Here is a 22,741-nt window from a genome sequence, read left to right on the forward strand (position 1 = left end):
GAGTATTGGCCGACGATTATTAATCCGGGGGTTAGGGCTTTCAGTTCTAGTAGAAGCATTCAGTCTAATCTTCGACGTCCGGTGGACCGTATTCTTTTTAAAATGATTGCTACTATGTTCATGGCCCGGAGAAATGCAAACAAAATCAAACGAAAGGATCTTTGGATCCTCCAGCAGATAAAAGCGAGAGAGGCAATTGATGTGCCGACTATGTTGGGGTCCTGGTTTCAGGAAATCGGTGAAGATAATCGTCCCGAGCGCCCGTTGTTAGGGGGCCATTTAGTGACACGGATGGCTGAGGCATTTTCTGTGCCTACTGATAGGTGTACTATCGCGGGGGTCGAAGCAATGGTAACAAACATTTTGTTTTTCGCTAAAGCCGATTTTATTAGGCGAGGACCGAACGGTTGGGTTTTGGTAGAGGATGAAGAGCAACAACAGGGTCAAGGTCAACAACAACAGCAAGAGCAGGGTCAAGGTCGAGGTCAAGGTAGAGGACGTGGTATTGGGTCCACGTATGAAGCAGGGAGTTCTAGTGGTAATGTTCGGGGAGTATGGACTCCCGATGAGGAAGCTTTTAATGGGTTGGTGAATAGTGTTGACGGGCTGCATCTCGAGTTCCAAGATAGTCGTACATTTTATAATGATCAGGTTGCGCATAATCAGCGTATGTATGACGAGCAGCGCCGTCATAATCAGGAGTTGATGACGTGGCACCAGGGTAACTATGGGTCGCTCAACACGAGTTTGGGTCAGGTTCGGACAGAGGTTGGTAATTTGGGCGACCGTGTTGACAGGATAGAGTATGATGTTCGAGGGATTCGGGCCCACAATCAGTGGGAAATTCATCAGAGGCAGCTCCAACGGCAGATGCGTCATGTGCCGGATGCGTACATTCCTACGCAAACCACTATTCCGGACTACACCGCCGTGACGCCTCCGAGACCGGATCCGTCTTATGACCCGTATCAAGCGTGCCAAGATACTTATGGCGTGACTTGGGACCCGTTGAGAGATTTTTGGCCGGGAAGCGATTGATGTGTTGCACGTTTTATTGTTGTATTTGTTTAGACACTTTCCATTTCGATTTGGTTGTACTTGACTATTTTTATTTTTCGTATGATGTACTTTGAAACCTATTTGGGGCAAGGCGTTTCGGTACCGGGTGGTACCACCTTGCCCATTTATGTATTTGGTGTGTTTTTCTTTTTGTTAGGTGTGTTGGTGAAACGGTTTTTCAAGTCTGGCATTAAGTTCAGCAAAACTACTTGAGTGATGATATTTGTGTGAGAATCGGGAATGGACGATGTTCTTATGCTGGCAGTCAGTTCAGCGCCATCTGTCACTGTCATTCCACGATCTGTGGTTAAGCTCGATAAGTTTTTATTTTTCTTACCCTTTTGATTTTAATCCATTTTTGATCTCAAGTGATGGGGACATTACTTGATCTCAAGTGTGGGGTGGGGGATGTAAAATCTCTCGGGTTGGTTATTAATAGAATCATCATTATTTTGGTTTTGATATTTAAAAGACTTGACGTTTCACGGGGTTTTGGTCGTAAAAAAAAATTGAAAAATTTAGGGAAAAATATAAAAAAAAAAAAAAAAAAAAAAAAGAAACAAAAATATATAAAATGTAGTTAAAAATTCGACCAAAACCTTTGTTTAAGGTATGGCTTGGTATTTATATTTTATGATGTTTAAAGAAGCCAAAGTTGTTCCACATGTTCATTACCATTGAACATGAAATCCTACTAGTTCGGGGAACTAAATAGTAGGTCACCTGTACCAAAACGGGTGTAAACCGTGAGAGAGCGGTGATTGCATAGCGTGATTGTGACCGAATCACGTGCCAGATCAAAAACTTTTGGTTACTTGGTATAGCATACTTCCGAAACTATATCATTTTATTATTGCATCATTTAATGATGTGATACTGTGGGAAGAGGAGCCTTGAGCTTCACCAGTGCTGTCCTTTTCAGGAGCAATAGCTACGTGCTTGTGTTTGCTTAGACAACACAACCCATAGCCAAAAGCTATGGAACCCGAAGGTTTTCGGGATTTTTCAAAACCGGTGTCAATTGAAACAGATTGGCACTTCCGAGTGACTCAGATCCACTCATTTAAGGAAGTAAAGTCTTCCGACCGTCCTACTTGGTACGTATACCTCTTAAGCGTGCCATTTCATTACCCATCATTTCACGATGAGGTACTGTTAGAGGAGAAAGTCTTGAACTTTCAAAACACGTTCATTATTTTGAATGTGAAATCCTACATGAACATTCAGTTCATACGTAGGTCACTTGTACAAAAACGGGTGTCAACCGTATGAACGGTGATTGGATCGTGTGGTCGAAGCCGGGCCATACGCTAGATCGAAAACTTTTTAGGGCGGTCTTCATTGTTTCTCCTAACAAGGACAATGTATGCGCTCGACCACCTTTTATGACCATACAGGATGTATCTATTCCATCCTAAAGGGAGTCAAGTCTCCCGAACGACACACTTGCTGATTTATTTTAGAAGTTGTAGTCCAGACCAGTTGTAGGGTGACGAAAAGTCTTGAAAAGTCATTGCTAAAATCGACTGGAAATCTACCAGGCCTCAACATCAAACAGGGAAACTGGTAGTCGAAGCTTTTCTCAATGAGGGAGATTTGCTAGCCAAATGGGAAGCGCACCATGATACACAAAATGTCAGTGATTGATCAGATTCCCAGTGGATAACCTCCGGAAAGGTAAGATATCAGCTTTTAAGCCTGATGAACCTCAATCTTTATGGTTGACTTAACGGATTAGACGGTTACCTCATAACCATCGATGATATCTGGACGTAATGTGTATCCTCCTAAGCACATTATTTTCTACCGACATCTCGCGATGTTAGGTACTGTGGGAGGCTTGGCTTGACCAATTGCGGGGTACCCCGTACGTTCTCTTGGCACACATGGTTTGATTGTTACATCTTTGGTGCTTGGTTCCTACTTGATTCCCGGTTTCTTTGAAGACTTTTATTATGGTTCGAGATTCTCTATTTCATCAGTATGGTACGTTATCGAGATTATTTTTGGTTACTATTTTGATTCATATTGATTGCGGTTTGGGAAGTTACATCGGGGGAATGCAAGTGGGAACCATGGTTGTTATTTACTCCAAATCGTGCCCACGCTAGTTGCTTGTTTGGTTCTTGTTCGTTTGATTCTACATATTTGCTTGAAGACGTTATTTTATTATAGAAGATTATTATCGAGTTCATTGCTTGAGGACAAGCAAAACTCTAGTGTGGGGTTGTTTGATATCGCATATTTCATATGCATTTTCCTTAGCGATATCGGTTACATTTTGGTCCTTATGGATACGATTTGGAGTTATTTCGGTTAAAGTTGTGAAAGTTTGAGTTCCAAGACCAAGAAGGTTAAATTTGATGTTATTTGATGGTTTTGGACGTGTTTCGTTGTTTACAAGTGAAAAGGTTTGATTCGGTTCGAGTTTGGGTGTTAATATTGAGTTTTCAGCTTCGTTTCAGCATTTGTTACATGGAGCGCCGCTCCAAATAGGCGCGCGCCGCGCCATTTAACTATAAAATCAGTTCGAGCCTTTTCAAGAACCAAATGTCAGCTCACAGACAATCGGCGCGCCGCGCGGGGTTGTGCCCGGGTTCAGAATTTCCTCCTATAAAAGCCCGAATTATACCCTAACTTATCATAATCGTATCCTGACGAATTCCAGCCACTTTTTGACGAACTTAGGTGATTTTTGGAGATCTTCAAGGCCATTCTAAGGTACTAATCATTCCGGGAACAAGTCTCGATTCGTGTATCTTTCAGATTTCAATCTTTGATTAGGTTTATTCTTTTGTTATCAACAATGAATTTCTCTATGTTTTTGATTGTTATTTTGATTTCAGCCATGATTGTAGGCTAAACTCTTAATGTTTGTCTAGATTGAATATTTGCAAGTGTTTGGATGTTACTTTGAGGTTTTATTAATTGATGCATGATAATTATGAGTTTTGATTAAGAACCATTCTTGTGGGTGTTAATTATTGATACTAGGTTGATTAGTGAATCTTGTTTGAACAAAGGGAACCCTGTTTCAATTTAGTGATCTAATTTCCAATTGATTTGTCTTAACCGATTGGGTGCTTACCGGACCAAGGGGGTAAACCGGGTATGGTAATTAAATAAAACAGGGGTGAATTGTGTGGAGCGAAAGCGTAACCAATTGAATCTTAATCTTGTAATTAGTTAGTTACTAAGTCACAAACGAAAGATAGTTTTTGGTGAAAGGGAACCCTAAGCCAATAAGTCCTAGTTTGATGTGTTTGCTAAAAGAGAACTCTGGGTAAACCGACTCTGTAATTGCGTGCATTGATTAATAGAACTAGTGCTTAATAACAAATCATCCAACACTGCGAATAGGATATCTAGGCGAACATTCTTTTATCCATTGAATTCAAATATCTTTATTTTTCTGTCGAGTCTGCATTTCTTTTATTTAAACTTAAAAACCAAAAATATTGTCTTTTATTTTCAAAGCTATCTTGATTTGGCTAATCGTTAAATAGCCGCAAAACAAACTATCTCGTACTTTCGATTTTCATAGTTTAACTTAGTTTACTTTTATTTACAAACTTAATTCTCACGTTAATACTGTCCTTGGAACGATCTTGGAATTACCATCTTTATACTATTGCACGATCGGGTACACTGCCCGTTAGTGTGTAGTAATCTTTAAACCAGGCATATTTCCAGTGATAAATTTATATACTAGATTTCACACATCACTTACATTGATTATTTATCGCGTAGTGTTACACGGACAGAGCTTCGACTTTAAAACCCGTAAAATAACCTTTACATAACCCAAACTAATCTAATATAAAACTACCCTATACTATAATATATATATATATATATATATATATATATATATATATATATATATTTATTATTATTAGAGGAGTATTATTATTATTATATATGTTTTTTACTCGTCGAATTCGTTGGTTATTTATAGATGTGGCCAGGATTTTGGCCCCATGCGATCACATGGCTTTTTGCCTTCCAGGCCATGCGATCGCATGGCCAGCTGGATCCAGCCACATTTGCTTGTTTTCTTCTTTGTCGACATAATATATAAATATATATAATTTATATATAATTTATATAATTATATATATATTATATTATATTCTTGTGCATAGTAGACTCATAATTTTTGGTCCGTTGCGTCGCGCGTTGATAGTTGGCTCAGGTCCCGGTTTCGGATTTTTGAACGTCCTTTCGTATAATTTAATATCTTATACTTTGCGTTCCGCAACTTGTACTTTTGTCATATTTAGACGTTTCTCATCAATAAATTGAACCACTTGGATTGTATCTTATACATTTGAGCTTTTTGATCATTTGCATCTTCAAATCGTCGTTTTCGCCTTTTGTCTTCGCACTTATTTAATATAAACGATTACAACTTAAAATAGGACAATTACAACTAAATAATTTACATATTGGGAGGATATTGCTACTAAATATATGTTCATTTGGAGCACTATCAACATCACTCTTAGATTCTTACATCTTTCAAAGCTATACTTTGAATTTAAAACTGTACTAGAACATCATATGTATACATATAACATTCATCTCTTAGAATTATGAGCTTTCATTCAGAAAATCTGAAAAGCAACCAGTCTATGAATCAATACTCTGAATGTAGAAAAAGCTGATGAACCAGCAAAAACTGTAAACGAACTTAACAGTAAAAAGGTTGATGATAAAGAATAGTGTGCTGGCAAAGCTCAGAAAAAGAGAAAGTTTGGAACTGAAAAATGGATTGAGCAAAGTATGAAGGAGGCTGTGGATAAATCACAAAGACTAAACCTACCTTCAAAGAATCCAAATGATTCAGTATCTGCTGAAGTCATTGACGAATACCTTGCTCCTGACTCTAAACCTTTACGGACAAATCTTCTTTATCATCTTTCGATATTAGAAATTCTAAGATATCATCGTATCTTTCATTATAAATATCCTCGATATTTCTGAAGATAATTTCATAACTATTGTTATCTGAAACAATTAACCTTTCGCGATATCTGCGTTACATCATAAAGGAAACTATTTTAGTTTCTAATTTCTCAAAAATTCGAATTTAAAATATGAATGTTTTGAAGTAGTGTTGGGAACTGAAGCATGAGTTAGTATAATATAATGACACTTAATCAACGTAATTATATTACAGTAAGTCATGCTGAGTTTCTAATGAAACGTGATGATTCACAGATCATAACGTCATTTTGTGCCATGTTACATGACTCATACACTCTATATAGTATATAAACATATCAAGAACATAATTTCTTGATTGTCCTATCTTTTCTTTTGAATTCTGGTAATTTGACAAGTCAGATTGTGCTATTACCGTTTCTTTCTTAGAACATTAATTATGTTCATTCCGAAATTCATACCTACGAATTCTAGACCATTATTTGCTTGATTTAAAGTCGGGAAGATAAAACAAAAGCATGAAGCTTCAAAATATCAATGGGAGTATAAATCATAGTAAATTGGAAAGAGTATTAACTGTGGATGTCAATGATTATGGAAAGACAGAAGCAGAGACATCGAAATATAAGGGAAGATATAAAACCTAACAACCACCTTGAAATTATAAACCGTATATATCGATGAATATAGCAATATAAAGACAAGGGAGGACTAGAAACACTATAAAACCAAGAGTATAGTAGAAGTGAATAGATTCTTCTGGCGGCAGATGAAAAAGAAGAATGACGGATATGAAAGTTAGGAGTATATCAAGAATCAGAACTGGATGAAGCATATTGACGAATACTTTAAACTATGAGTTGAGGGAGGAAGAATAGAAGGTGAGCTGTGGAAATAAAGAAACGAAGGGAGTGGATTTATAGCGAAAAATATGACAGAGCAATCGTGACAGGTTATCGCATTTAATCAAAGAAGATCCTAATTTCCTTAATTATCGACGAATCAAATCTTATTACGAAGATTTTCTCTAAATCCCTTGAAATCCGAAAATCAATCCTATCTACGTCAAAAGATATGACGAATCTACATTTATTCATTTCACTCTTTTGTGATAACTACACTCGTACTCTTCCCATAATCAAATTGTTTTATCTATGTTACTCAATGATAATAAAACTATATTTATCAATTTTTATTCGTCATGAAAACATACTTATTATCAGCCATGACCATCCCAATCAAATTTCGGGACGAAATTTCTTTAACGGGTAGGTACTGTGACAGCCCGGAAATTTCTGACCAAATTTAAACTTTATCTTTATATTATTCCGACATGATAAGCAAAGTTTGTTAGGTTGAATCTCAAGAAGTGTAAACTGTATTCATACATTCATTTAACCTTGACCAAACTCTGAGGATTCACGAACCATTATAATTGGATTGGAAAATATAAGTATATATATGTGTGTGTATATATATATATATATATATATATATATATACATATATATATATATACAAAAATATAATATTAACTTAGTCGTAAAATGTTTTGGATTTAAAATAGTATTATTATAATATATATTGGTAAACAACGAGTCACTGATTTATAGAAGCAAATGATCACAACGCTCAATTTTTTAAGTTACACTTTTTATAAGGTAATTTATTGATGAGTAAGTCAAATTATTAATAAGGGTACACGTCACGTAACGTAAAAGGCTAGTTTTCTAAACGTACGAAAGTGCGTTCGAAAAACCGAAAGTGGTACACGAGTCGAGTATCAACGTACGAGTCAACGGACCTAAAATTACAAGTCAACTATGTACATGAATATAATATAATATATACATAATTAATATAAATTATATATATATATATATTATATATATATATATAATAATATGTCGACAAACAAGAAAACAAAAAAATTGTGAGCTGAATTTTGGGGCCATGCGACCGCATGAGAAATAGGCATAAAACCCATGCGATCGCATGGCAGTCAGAATTTAGAAACATTCTATAAATTGGCCAGTTTGCTCACACACACACACATATTAATATCTATATTACTCCGTATTATATTTTATATTTATTATTTATATTATTATTATTATTAAGATTAATATTATTATTAATCTTATAGTTAGGAGTATTATTATTAGTATTATTATACATAAAATACTACGACGAGGTCATGAGCGAATTATTTTCAAACAAGCCTTCCGAGCGGGATAGAGCTAGGGAAACTATGGGTTATAACTATGGAGGTTATGGGTAATGTTCGTGAGTATTTTTCGCAAGTCAAACTAGTATTTATCATCTCCGTTGCGTCTACGTACTTTTCTGCAATATTGAATCATAATATTGATACGTAAGCATTTATATCTTATCTTTTATATATTAATAGTGTATCCATGTCTAGTGCTCGAGTATATATGTTTATGCATGCATGTATGCTTTAATTTTGTCGTTAGATAGTTTATGATGAATCACGAATTTGATAAATATATTATTGATAAAAGGTATATGATATACATGTCATTGAAAAGTTGTCGAAAAATTAATAACTTTTCATTTAGAAATCGTATGTTTTCGATGAACGGATTAAAAGTTATGGTCAACTGAATTATAATTAACATTAATTGAAATTGCTTTTGAATCTGTAATTGATATTTAAACAACTTGTTTATAAGATTGATAAATTGGATTTTCAAATATTACTAATCGAGTAAATGAATTTCTATATAAGGCACGTCTTGTCTTGTTGAGCAATTGTCAAAGTTGACTGTCTTATCATGTTTTAAAGCTTTATAAACACTATAATCTGATTTTTCAAGTATTGGAAAACTATATGAAAATCATGTTCGATTGCCATGATAATTCAAATATAATATAGCCCCTGAAATAAATAATATTTTGAGTTTGATAAACTATAAATTCGTTCAAATTATCAAGACTTATACTATGTTAATAAACATGTATAGATTTAAAGATCATATTGGGTCAAGTTGACTTTTGAGATGACTTTTGTTAAACTTCTGCATGTCGGTCTCGAGCATTAGGATTGTGATACACTATGACCCAACCTAGTTTATTAGACATGTATTGACCAACATATGTTCTCTAGGTTGAGATCTACGGTTAATCTTGCATTCCGAGTTACGGTCACTTTTTGATGAATGACCTTATGTGCTGCTAAGGTGAGTTTCATTTGCTCCCTTTTTAAATGCTTTTGCAATCTATATTTTTGAGCTGAGAATATATGCACTTTATTTTAAACAATGGACACAAGTACATACTAAATTCTATACTGAGTTTGAACCGAAAATCCCTTAGCTTTGGTAACTAGTAACTGCCGGTTATAAGAACTTGTGGGCGCGAGTAGTAGTATATGGATCCATAGGGCTTGATATCCCCGTCCGAGCTAGAGCACTAGCCTTTTAACAGACGTATGCTATTTGAGAAGCGTACAAGTTGGTTTGCGTGTATTATTAAGATGATTATACAAAGGGTACAAATTATATATACGTTAAGTTTAGTTACCAAGGTGCTCAATTTCGTAGAATATTTTGATAAACGTTTCTGGATGGAACAACTGAAATCTTGTGATCCACCTTTATATACAGATTATGCGCAACATTAAAACTATGAACTCACCAACCTTTGTGTTGACACTTTTAAACATGTTTATTCTCAGGTTTGTAGAAGTCTTCCGCTGTTTGCTTATACGTTATACAAGCTATGTGCATGGAGTCATAGATGCTTTATTCAAGAAAACTTTGCATTCACAAAATCATCACCATGTATCTTATTTTGACTGCATTGTCAACGGATGTAGTATTGTAAACTATTATATACGGTGATTGTCTATACGTAGAAATAATCAGACGTCGAAAACCTTGGATTTATATATTCATTTATGGTGTGCCTTTTCAAAAGAATGCAATGTTTACAAAACGTATCATATAGAGGTCAAAACCTCACTATGAAATCAATGAATTATGTATTCGTCCAAAGGGATTTGGAAGGATCGTCACATAGTATATGATTTAAAGAATTTCAAGTTGACTTATTTATCAATAAACTGTTGAAAAGCCATCTCCATGTTGTTGCTTCTCAGCCTTTGTGTTAATTCTTTTTCTAATTATGTACGCATTCTCAATTTTTTATTCCAGAGTAATTAAGGTTCAACCACAATCAGAAATTGTTTGTGATGTGATTTTGGCATGTAAGTTGTATCCAATAGTTAACGAATCATATACTCCATATTGCAAAATTTGGTTTTGTGATTCGAATACATTGAGGGTCATACGACGTTCATCGTCGAAGTCGGGGCATAAAAATATTCTTTCAATTAAAATTCAGGTAGTGATATTTTTGATGTTCTTCACATCTTAACTATTTTCTTTAATGATATCAAAAGACATTAACACTTGGCTAATTACTTAAAAAAGAGAAGAAAAAAAAAGTTAGAAGTGTTTTGAATGTGTTTTTGAAATTGTTAGTGATAAAGTGTTTTGAAGATGAAGGTATTCTTAAAGACTAAAATGTTCTTGAAAATGATGAAGGAAATGGTATCAGATAAGATTTAATGAAAAAATTAAACGGACGTTAAGTGGAGGGACCAATCACGTAACTTTTTCCACATGTTGACCGGCTACCTGAGTTATAAGTAATTCGATGCATACAATAGTATAGATTTAAAAGTTGAATGCATACAATAAGAGATCTGAAAGTTGGATGCATACAATAAGATTTTGGTGAAAGTTCAATGCATTTTTAAATAGTTTTCCCTTATTATCGTGTTGTTGAGTCCGTTGTCTCTCGTCTTTCTCAACTTAAGGTAGCGAGCTCTCTTTTTTATTTTATTGTTTAGTTAGTACGGACATTACTCTACATACTAACTGTGGTAAATGACACCCAATAGGGACCCGTCACGTACCCAAAATCACTGTTATACTGCCGCACTTTTTTTTTTATAACCAAAACTGATTTTTATTTTTATTACACATAAATAAAAGACACACCACCCCTACCACCACCAACCTCCTACTGCTACCACTACCACCATACTGATCTCCGGCGACGACAGGCAATCACCAACATTAAACTCTAACTGTGGTAAATGACACCCAATAGGGACCCGTCACGTACCCAAAATCATTGTTATACTGCCGCACCTTTTTTTTTTTTATATATAACCAAAACTGATTTTTATTTTTATTACACATAAATAAAAGACACACCACCCCTACCACCACCAACCTCCTACTGCTACCACTACCACCATACTGATCTCCGGCGACGACAGGCAATCACCAACATTAAACTCCGGTTGGTGACATCGTTCATTCAGACCACCACTGGCAGCAACTTCCGACATCATACCACCGTCTGTAACGGCCACCGACAGACACATGTTGAGAAAAAAATGGTAACATATGAAAATGTAATTAAAACACAAAAAAGATACGAACAGAAAAAAGATATGAACACAAAACAAAATTAAATCTTAAAAAACTCAACTCTAGATAAAGAAAATCAACACTTTCAGCAACAAACCACGTTGATAACCATCACCGCAACCCGGATCTGAAAAAGACAAGAAATAATTGTAAAACCTGAAAATGTAATTGAAACATGGAAATAAGACATAGACACAAAACAAAATGAGATCTTAAAAAAAACTCAGATCTAAAGAAAATTAATCATATCCATACATGGAGAAGAATAAGAATAAGAGGCGGCAGAAAAGAAGTTATCGTCGATCAATGGTGGTGGTGGTGGGGTGCCGTATGATGAGACTGTGGCGATTGTGATGGAGTCTATAAATCCGTATATGAAACAAGAAATTGACGGACGAAATTGTGAAGATTCATGAGTTGGCATTTTGAATTTTGAAGAATATAATAGAAAGAGTTATAAATGATTTTTGAAATATGATTTGGAGTTCGCAAGGAAAGTGTGGACATCAAATGTTTTATGAACTGGATTGGAATGTTTATTACTCCGTATTTATTAATATTATAATTATATTATATTATATTATACTTACTCCATCACATATTAATAGTTCACGGACAATAAATACACAGTTTAAGAAAATATCATAAAAGTACTGTATTTTTTGTTTACTTTCCAGTTTTACCTTTACATTTTCTTTTTCCTTTAATCATATCCACATACAATAACTGCATAATATAACTTAAGTTTCTTATTTTTTTTTCTATTTATGGAAGTGAACTATTAATTTGGGACATCCCAAAATGAAATACTGGACTATTAATAAGGGACAGTGGGAGTATAATATAATACTACAATGATAATGATATACTCTAGGGATGAGATCGATACAGGTACCGTACCGTACCGATACCGAAAATCCCGATACCGAAAATAAGGAAAACCAAATACCGATAACGGTACCGGTATCAATATTTTCGGTAATGTACTCAGTACATTATGGCACCCAAATAAGGACATAGAGAGGCATTATGCTAAATAATCCTTACTTCTGGCTGTTAGTTCTAAAAACATGACCTCTAACTTTTTAATTTATGTAACTCTTATGTTTTGGGATACTATGTGTAAATGAAATTATTCATAATGAAATTTGTTGATGTATGTTTGGTTAGAAGATACAGAGTCTAGCCTCAGTGAAAACTATTTTTTTTTTCAAGATAATAACTTTAAGTTTAATCAAAAATCTTGGAATTATGGACAAATTTACATATTAACTAACACACAAAAGTTATGAATAGTATCAGGGGCATTTTCAACTTTTCAAATTTTTTTTATTTTTAGTTTTAACTATATTTCATTTTACCAACAAATGTCCCCACATTTTTTTGAAAAATTCAAATCGACCCTCCAAAAAGAGGGTAAAGTGTCAAATAACCATTTTCATAAAAACCTTAAATAAACTCCACCCAAATATTCAACGGGTCATATCTTCTCGCTCGCAACGAGTTAAATTTTTTCGACACCATCGTTAAACTCGAAATAATTTTAGGAACACAATGTCACTAGATATACGCAAAACGGACGCTTTTTAAAAAACGCTAAATATTTGAGGTACTTTTCATACACGTTGATTTTGCGTTAAATTTTTAAAAGTGGACAATTCCATAGCGAAACGCGGAGATGCACATATATTGTTAATTTAAAATAACATTTAAATCTCTCACGGGTTATACCTTTTAGTTCGACTCGAGTTGCGCTTCAACGACATCATCGTTAGCCACAAAATAATTTTACTAAACGCAATATCGAACCCCCGACGCGAAGTGAGGGTTCAATAACTAGTTTCTATCATTAGCAAGATATAGATATCTATTCAGATTAGAAGACCTTAGTTTAAAGTTTAATTGTTTCGTAGTGCCTACATATGAACATTCGTATATAATTCAGCTTGATTTTTCTAAAAAACGATACTTATATAGTTTTGTGTGCGATTTACAAAATTCATTACACATCATGAAGAAACATAAGTTTTGTAAAACGATAAACTAAGTAAAAAGGTAACCAACTGTGAAGACCCGTCCTAATTCATCCGGACAAAGTCCATATCGATTACAAACGATTCACAATAGTTGGTTACATCGCGAGGTACTTGACCTCTATATGATACATTTTACAAACATTGCATTCGTTTTTAAAAGACAAACTTGCCTTATATCGAAAATTGAAAACATGCAAATCATTTCATAATATATTCAACCATAATTGACTAAATAATAATCTCGATGAACTCGACGACTCGAATGCAACGTCTTTTGAAATATGTCATAAATGACTCCAAGTAATATCTTTTAAATGAGCAATTTCACAGCGGAAGACTTCTTTCATACCTGAGAATAAACATGCTTTAAAGTGTCAACCAAAAGGTTGGTGAGTTCATTAGTTTAACATAAATAATCATTTCCATCATTTTAATAGACCACAAGATTTCATATTTCCATTTGTCATAAATATACGTCCCATACATAGAGACAAAAATATCATTCATATGGATTGAACACCTGGTAACCGACATTCACAATATGTATATAAGAATATCCCCATCATTCCGGGATCCTCCTTCGGACATGATATAAATTTCGAAGTACTAAAGCATCCGGTACTTTGGATGGGGCTTGTTGGGCTCGATAGATCTATCTTTAGGATTCGCGTCAATTAGGGTGTCTGTTCCCTAATTCTTAGATTACCAGACTATAAAGGGGCATATTCGATTTCGATCATTCAACCATATAATGTAGTTTCGATTACTTGTGTCTATTTCGTAAAACAGTTATAAAAAGTTGCGCATGTATTCTCAGCCCAAAAATATAAAGGGTAAAAAGGCAAATGAAACTCACAGTACTGTATTTTGTAGTAAAAATACATATGACGACATTTGAACAATGCAAGGTTGGCCTCGGATTCACGAACCTATTTCATTGTATATAAGTTAAAATATATATTTGTAATCGAACAAGTTTATACATTATCTTAAATTATATATTATACTTATTTAGTTTGTATATATATTCAAAATGTTTAATATATATATATTTAGTTATATTAATATAAAAAATATCATTAGTTTGTTATATATAAGTATTTATATAGATTTTGTTATTATGTTTGCTATGTAGGTATATAAACTATTATTGTAATTATAATATATATATATATATATATATATATATATATATATATATATATATATATATATATATATATATATATATATATATATATATATTAAGTATATTTTAGGTAAGAATATAGTTATTGGTAACAAAATGATAATTTTGATAATAATAACTTACTAATAACAATAACTTTCTTAATATCGATAATACTAATAACAATAACGAATTTGTTAAAAATTGATACTTATGTTAATAATAATAGTAAAACTAAATAAAAAAATGATATTAATACCAATAATTGTGAAAAATAATAATAACGATACTTTTAAAATATTGATAATAATGATAATCCTTAATAATACTAGAAGTAGTAATAGTAACTAATAATAACCATATTAGTATCAATAATCAATAATAATAATATTTGATAGTAATAATCACACTAATAATAATAAGTGTTATATAATAATAATACTAATGATTATATTACTAATAGTAATAATTACAATCAAATTAATAATAACACAATTGATAGTAATTTAATTATAACAAATAATAATAATAATAATAATAATAATAATAATAATAATAATCATCATCATAATAATAATAAAGATAGCATAATAAAAAAAAAATCTACCTTCAAAAAAAAAAGAATGCCTCAAGCGAGGCTCGAACCCTCGACCTCTCAAATACACGAACACCTACACAACCATCCCTCCGTTCCTTTTTATCTGTTTTAATATGGAAAACAAATACTTTTAACTCGTTATTATTTCAGTTTCTTCTTCATCTTCAAACTCGACCACAGATCAAACCATACTAACCACAACACACAGAGTTGATCTTAGATATTCAAACAACACATAAACGATCCCTTCTAGTTGTTTGAATTAATTAAAATAGAAAAAAAAAACACTGACTGTAACAGTCGGTTTTGGGTTTTATAAACTCGATGTGTGATTTTGAAAATGGTAGCGTTTTAGCCCACGATCAAAACATGAAAAAGGTTGCATTTGACTCCTAGAAAGTTTAAGAATCATCAATTTGAATTGAAACATCAAAACAGTTTCGAATTTTTCTATGAACATAACATTTGACTTTTTAGAAACACAACTTTGACTCAAAAATTCGAAGTGAATAAGAGGAATTGGAATGTGAATTTTTGCAAAAAGATCGTTTAGGATGTTACTAACAAAACTGAATTTCAAATTTTTGAAATTCATTAATAATTCGAGCTGTTTGAAAATCAAAGCAAGAACAGGGCCGTCGGCCTTTGTTCTTCATTCTTTTATTAAATTCAATTAAAAAAAGATCTAAAAGGTAACTGTAATTGATATCTGATAATGTGAGTCGACTGTTATCCCTAAATACTGAATGTAATCGTTTATATCATGATTTGGTGGTCGACATAGTTTATTTATCACGTACGGAATATAAAAAAATATATATATAAAGTTGAATGTGATTGAAACAGGTTTTGTTGGTATCTGGTGAAACTCTTACGACTTGGAATCAGTTTGGAGACAGATTTAGTAATGGAGAACAGTCTGATTGATACCTCTAACTGAATTGTACGAGTTTCCATTTTATATGATTAATTAATATTATTGATTAATAAATAATAATAATAATAATAATAATAATAATAATAATAATAATAATACTAATAATTGCATTAATAATAATATTAATATTATCATTAATCATAAATATGATAACAAAGATATTAATAATAGAGTGTGTTATTTTCTTATATTTATAACTAATATAATTCTAATGATTTAATAGTATTAATAAAGAAATTAATACTTATAAATATTCTTATTAATTTATATTTAAAATTTTACTACTATTTATAATGATATAACAAATTAGATGTAACAATATTATACTAATGTTAATGTTAATATTATACTAGTATTACTACTGAAAATAAATATAATAATATTAATGTAACACTTATACTTTAATTCATACTTAAAAAATTAATGTTACAATTAGATTCAAACTTACAATTAAATTTGATATAATAGCATTTATTATTTTTTTGTAATATTTTATGATGACGTTTATTGAATAGTTAATATTTATATATTTATATATATATTTAATAGAATCGTATATAGGTTCATAAATACATATTTCTATATGTGTATATATTTTACAACACTTAAGTTATCTTTCATTATAGTTTATCACATAATAGTTCAGTTTATAATATATAATTTTTCTCGTATATAATTATTTATATATACATTTCTATTTACAATTAATAGTTCGTGAATCATCGAGAATAGCCGAAGGTCAAATGGATGTATGAACATAGTTTAAAATTCTTGAGATTTAACTTAACAAACTTTGCTTATCTTGTCGAAATCATTTAAAGATTAAGTTTATATTTGGTCGGAAATTCCCGGGTCATCACACAAAGTAGTTGTTCTAATAATTTGACGTAAAAAACATGGTGTGTTTAAAGATGATTTAGTATATATGGACTATTGACTAGAGACTAGAAAGTAGTAACCAAGAAGAAAGTACTCTGTGGCTGGTTTAGGTGATTAATTAATGATTATAACGCTACATTAAATATGAATATGTAATTCGAAAGGCCCCGCCGCTGTAACGACCCGGAAATTTCCGACCAAATTTAAACTTAATCCTTATATGAATTCGACACGATAAGCAAAGTCTGTAGTGTTGAGTCTCGAAAATTTTGAACTATTACATGAAGTCATTTGACCTTTGACTATTTCTGACGATTCACGAACAATTGTTGTAAATAAATATGTATATATATATATATATATATATATATATATATATATATATATATATATGAAAATAAGTTTATAAAATAATATGTAATAATAAAATACAATTTAAACGCCAGAGTTAAATACATAAAATATATATACAAGATAAACATTTGTTATTTAAAATAAATCTCTATATATATATATATATATATATATATATATATATATATATATATATATATATATCTATATATCTATATATCTATATATAAGACTTCTATTCATAATTATTAGTATATTGTAATACGTAAATATTAAATATTCAAGAAATGTTATCATATGATATATGATATGATTAGTAAATATAACATAAGTAATAAACTTTAACATTAATATATTAAATATAATTTAAAAGTTAAAAAAATAAATTTGTATAATATTATTATTACTTTTATTATCATTATTAAATATTAATATCACTATCATTATTATTAATATCATTATTCTAACATGAAAATAGAATACATATAACTTGTTATACCTTTATATCACTTGTATTATTAGATATTATTATCATTATCATTAATTATTATTAAACTTATTAAAAATTATTATTATTGTTATTATTATTATTATTATTATTATTATTATTAATGGTAAAAATTATAATTAGCATCATGACTATTATCTTTGTAATTATCATTATTAGTATAAGTAACACAAATTAATATTATATCATGAACAATATTACTACTATTATTATTATTATTTTTATTACTTATTAACATTATAAACATTATGAAAATAATTATTATTAATATTAATGCTATAAATTTTATGGATATTATTATTATCAACATTATTATTATTATTAATACTTATATTACTAAAACCCGTGGGAAACTATGTCGTTTCACCCCCACCCCCTCACAAATTTGGTCAAAACGACGTTGACCTAAAAATTGCCTTAAAAAACGCAAAAACCCCCCCCCCCCCCCCCAACTTTTGGACCTTAACAAAAGATACCCTGTACGCTAGGGGGATAAACTGTTAATTCTGAAACTTAAAATAAAAACTTCCCCCGTACCCTTCAACAGCCCGTATCTTCCTCCTCGCTCCGATTTAAACTTCACCGAGCACTCCATTAAACTCAAAATATTATTATGAACAAAACGAGACTAACTACGTTCGAAACGGACACTTTTTAAAAAACGCTAAAAACAACGATAGCCCGTATCTTCTCGCTCGCCGCAACTTAAATTTTTTCGACAGTACCGTCAGACTCGAAATAATTTTATGAACAAAACGATACTAACTACATTCGAAATGATCACTTTTTTAAAAACGCTAAACACAACGATAGCCCGTATCTTTCTGCTCGCTAGGAGTTAAATTTTTCCGCCAGCACCGTCAGGCTCGGAATAATTTTCTCAGGAAAAAGAAACTAACTACGTTTAAACCGAACATATTTTAAAAAACACTAAAGTCGACGACACCAACAATAACGCATAACACATGAGCCGTTTTTCCTTTTGTAAATAAAACTGCGTTAAACATGAATACGCGGACCGAAAGACCCCGCCGCATCGCGCGGGCTGAACCGAACTAGTTATAAATATTGTTTGTTATTATTTATAATATTAAGATATATTATTAATCATAGTTATATTTCAAAATTAATGAGACTAATTATAATACATATATGTATGCAGATATATAAAAGTAGATATACTGGTATATATACAAATACATCGTATAAATAATTATATACTAATATACATTATATTTATTTTGTATACTGATACGTAATACGTTTTTTTTACATACAAGAATCAAAATCAGTTTCACATCTTAATCAGTTACTGTAATTGATTTTTGTTTGAATCTATAAAATTACTATCCAATCTTAGTCGATCGTACAAATCAGAGATTTAACAGATTCGATTTTTATTTTGTTTTTATTTAACTCTTCTGTTCTTGCTGTTGTCTGATTGAGAAAATTGGTACCACATCCCTTAAATAATTGATCAATTTTAGTGTTAATTAATTAATACGATTATCTAACATCAATTATAACTCGTACGTGCATCTATCCACTTCAATGGGATCGAATTAAACCAAGAACCAAAAGATATCAGGTCATGACCTCTGTTCGTGACATTTTTTTTAAAAGATCGATTTCCCAACAATTTTCAAAATTCTAATATTGCAGTGTTGTTATAAATCTCTCTTTTGAACTATCTGTAAAGTTACAGAATGCAATTCCTTAGATTGAGTTCCAATTTTATAGTCAAAGTTTTACTCTCAAAAGTTAAACGATTGTACAATGATCAAATTCATGATATCTGTTACAATTGAAGTTCAATTAATGATTTTAAAAGTTTTTAGGAGTGATTTATGACATATCTCTTGTTATAATCATAGTCTAAAAGTGTTCCAATTTTTAAATCCAATTATGTGTTCATCTTCTTCTTATCGAATCTGTTTTGAATTTCTCTTCTTTTCCTGTTCGATAATATATAGGAATCACAGACAATTACATTTGCTTTGTTTTCAAACCATAAAACAAATCACAATCTTGCTACTTTGGTTTTTGATTTTGGTTGTTTGAGCTTTGCTGAAGGAGAAGAAAATGGAATCTGTGACGACCCGGAAATTTCCGACCAAATTTAAACTTAATCTTTATATAATTCTGACTTAATAAGCAATGAATTTTTAATAAATCTTGAACCTCCGGAAAGAGTTTTACACAAGCTTTTGTTCACCCTTTTATTCCGACGATTCACGAACGTCATAACTTGATTTAATTGTTTAATTGTTTAATTATTGTGTATATATATGGATTTATATATATTTAACTTGAAAATATGATAATTAAATATCTCATTAAGTATATTAATAAAGTATTATATATATATATATTTTCATACTACTAATTTTACTAATTTAAAGAGTTTTTGAACAATATATATGTTACTATTTAAACGATGTAATTAACTTATGTTAAAATGTATTTACATATAATGTATTACGAGTGTAAATACATCCTTACAATTATTGAATACACTTTATAATATACCAATACATATAAAGGATATCTATACTCATATTTCTGTTCAATTTTCTCAAGAATTCTACTCGCATTTATACGGTATTTTTACCCGTATTATACACAGCTTCTAGAAGTATTTACTATTGGTATATACCAATAGAAATCTGCAATTATTTGTGTAATATGTCATCCATGACCTAATCAATTTAATATGTCATCCATGACTTAATACATTTTAACTTATCTTAGATATTTTCACTAAAAGCCAAATTTTCAAGCCTATAAATAAGCACCATTTCTAACTCATTTTTACACATTCATTTTCCAAATTTTACTTCCAATTTTCACACACACTTGCAAGAACTCTCTCAAGTTTTGTTCTACTACTTCTTTCCAGCAACTTTACATTCTAAACGTGAGGTAAAAACTCTACTTCAACTCTTGTTCAATTCATATGTTTATAGCTATCTATATAAGAGTTTATAAACTAGAACATAGTTTAGTTGATTCTAAACTTGTTTGAAAAACTAATCTAATCTTTCTAACTTAACTCTAATAACACTTATTTATATGTATTATGATGTTATATTAAGTTAATATAAGAACTTATAACTTGTACATATGAAGAACACCTTGAAACTTAACATATATACTTTAATCTCCATTCAGTAAAAAGCGGGCTGTTTTGGATTGGAAATTAAAAACCTATCTTAGACTTTGAGTTCGAGGCTAAGACTTTGGAAATATGTTAATATATGTAAATAATACTTCCAGTATCTTTTTCATGATTTTAGACAAAGTGGAAGTATTTTATCAAAAATCATATATTGGGTGGATGCCGGGATTTTTCCAAATCTGTCCACCGACATAAAAAGAGGGTAAAGCTCTAAAAATTACTACTTGAGATGAACTTTTTGAATTGGTTTTATAAAATTGGCTTCTTATGGAATCCATAGCAAATTGATTCACTTTAAACGGAGTTGTAATGAATATTTGGCGAGCAAAACAAAACCTGCTAAAATTAACGTGGTATGGACGAAATTTATATTATAAAAACTATATTAACCATATCCTTGTTAACTTTTCCTATATCCTATATATATTTGGACATGTTATTATTAGTATAACAAAATATTATAATCTTGATTAATTTTGAGATTGTATATATATAATAATCTTGGTACGTTTCATGACAATACGTGCACAATACGTTTTGATAAATCCTAAGACAATACGTACACAATACGTCTTAGTTAATTCTAAGACAATACGTATACAATACGTCTCTGGATTGATGCAAGACAATACATACACAATACGCCGTGGGGTAATTCTAAGATCATATATATATATATATATATATATATATATATATATATATATATATATATACCGATTATTGGACTGTTGGACTTTTCGGACTATTTTGGACTACTAAACTTGACAACTTAAATAATCACATGTGATTGAAAATATAAACTTAAATAATCACATGTGATTGAAAATATAAATAATCACATGTGATTGAAAATATAAACTTAAATAATCACATGTGATTGAAAATGTAAATAATCACATGTGATTGAAAATATAAACTTAAACAATCACATGTGATTGAATATATGATATGAACTTGCTATATTAATTTTGTTCACATGTATTATTATCTGAATCGTTATTATTATTATAGGTTCGTGAATCCAAGGACGACGACCATATTTTTAATAAGTTAAAAACTTATTATTAATATACTTTTACTACCGTGAGTATATATGTGACGACCCGGAAATTTTCGACCAAATTTAAACTTAACCTTTATATGTTTTCGACACGATAAGCAGAATTTGTAATGTTGAATCTTAAAAAGTTTGGAACTACATTCATGTAATTAATTACCCTTTGACCGTGTTCGACGATTCACGAACAATTATGTGTATATAGATATGTATATATAATATATAATATTAACTGAAAACATTAACAAAGTATTAGATATATGATACTTTACATGAACATATTTGTTTCGGTATATTTATCGACAGAATTAAGAGATAATATCAAATGATTGAATTATCAGATACATTATGATATGATTATGGGCCTATGTTATGAGGTCCACTGTGATTTAAGAAATCTATTCTTTTTGACAACTCATTACTTAACCAGTATGATAAAGATAACGATATTTATATTTTATTTTATTAAATATATATAACGATTTAAATTAATATTATATATTTTTATACGCGTATTATACGTACATAGTTTTATACTTTTACTATACT

The sequence above is a fragment of the Rutidosis leptorrhynchoides genome, chromosome 3 (genome assembly GCF_046630445.1).
Source record: "Rutidosis leptorrhynchoides isolate AG116_Rl617_1_P2 chromosome 3, CSIRO_AGI_Rlap_v1, whole genome shotgun sequence".
NCBI classification, from domain to species: Eukaryota; Viridiplantae; Streptophyta; class Magnoliopsida; order Asterales; family Asteraceae; genus Rutidosis; species Rutidosis leptorrhynchoides.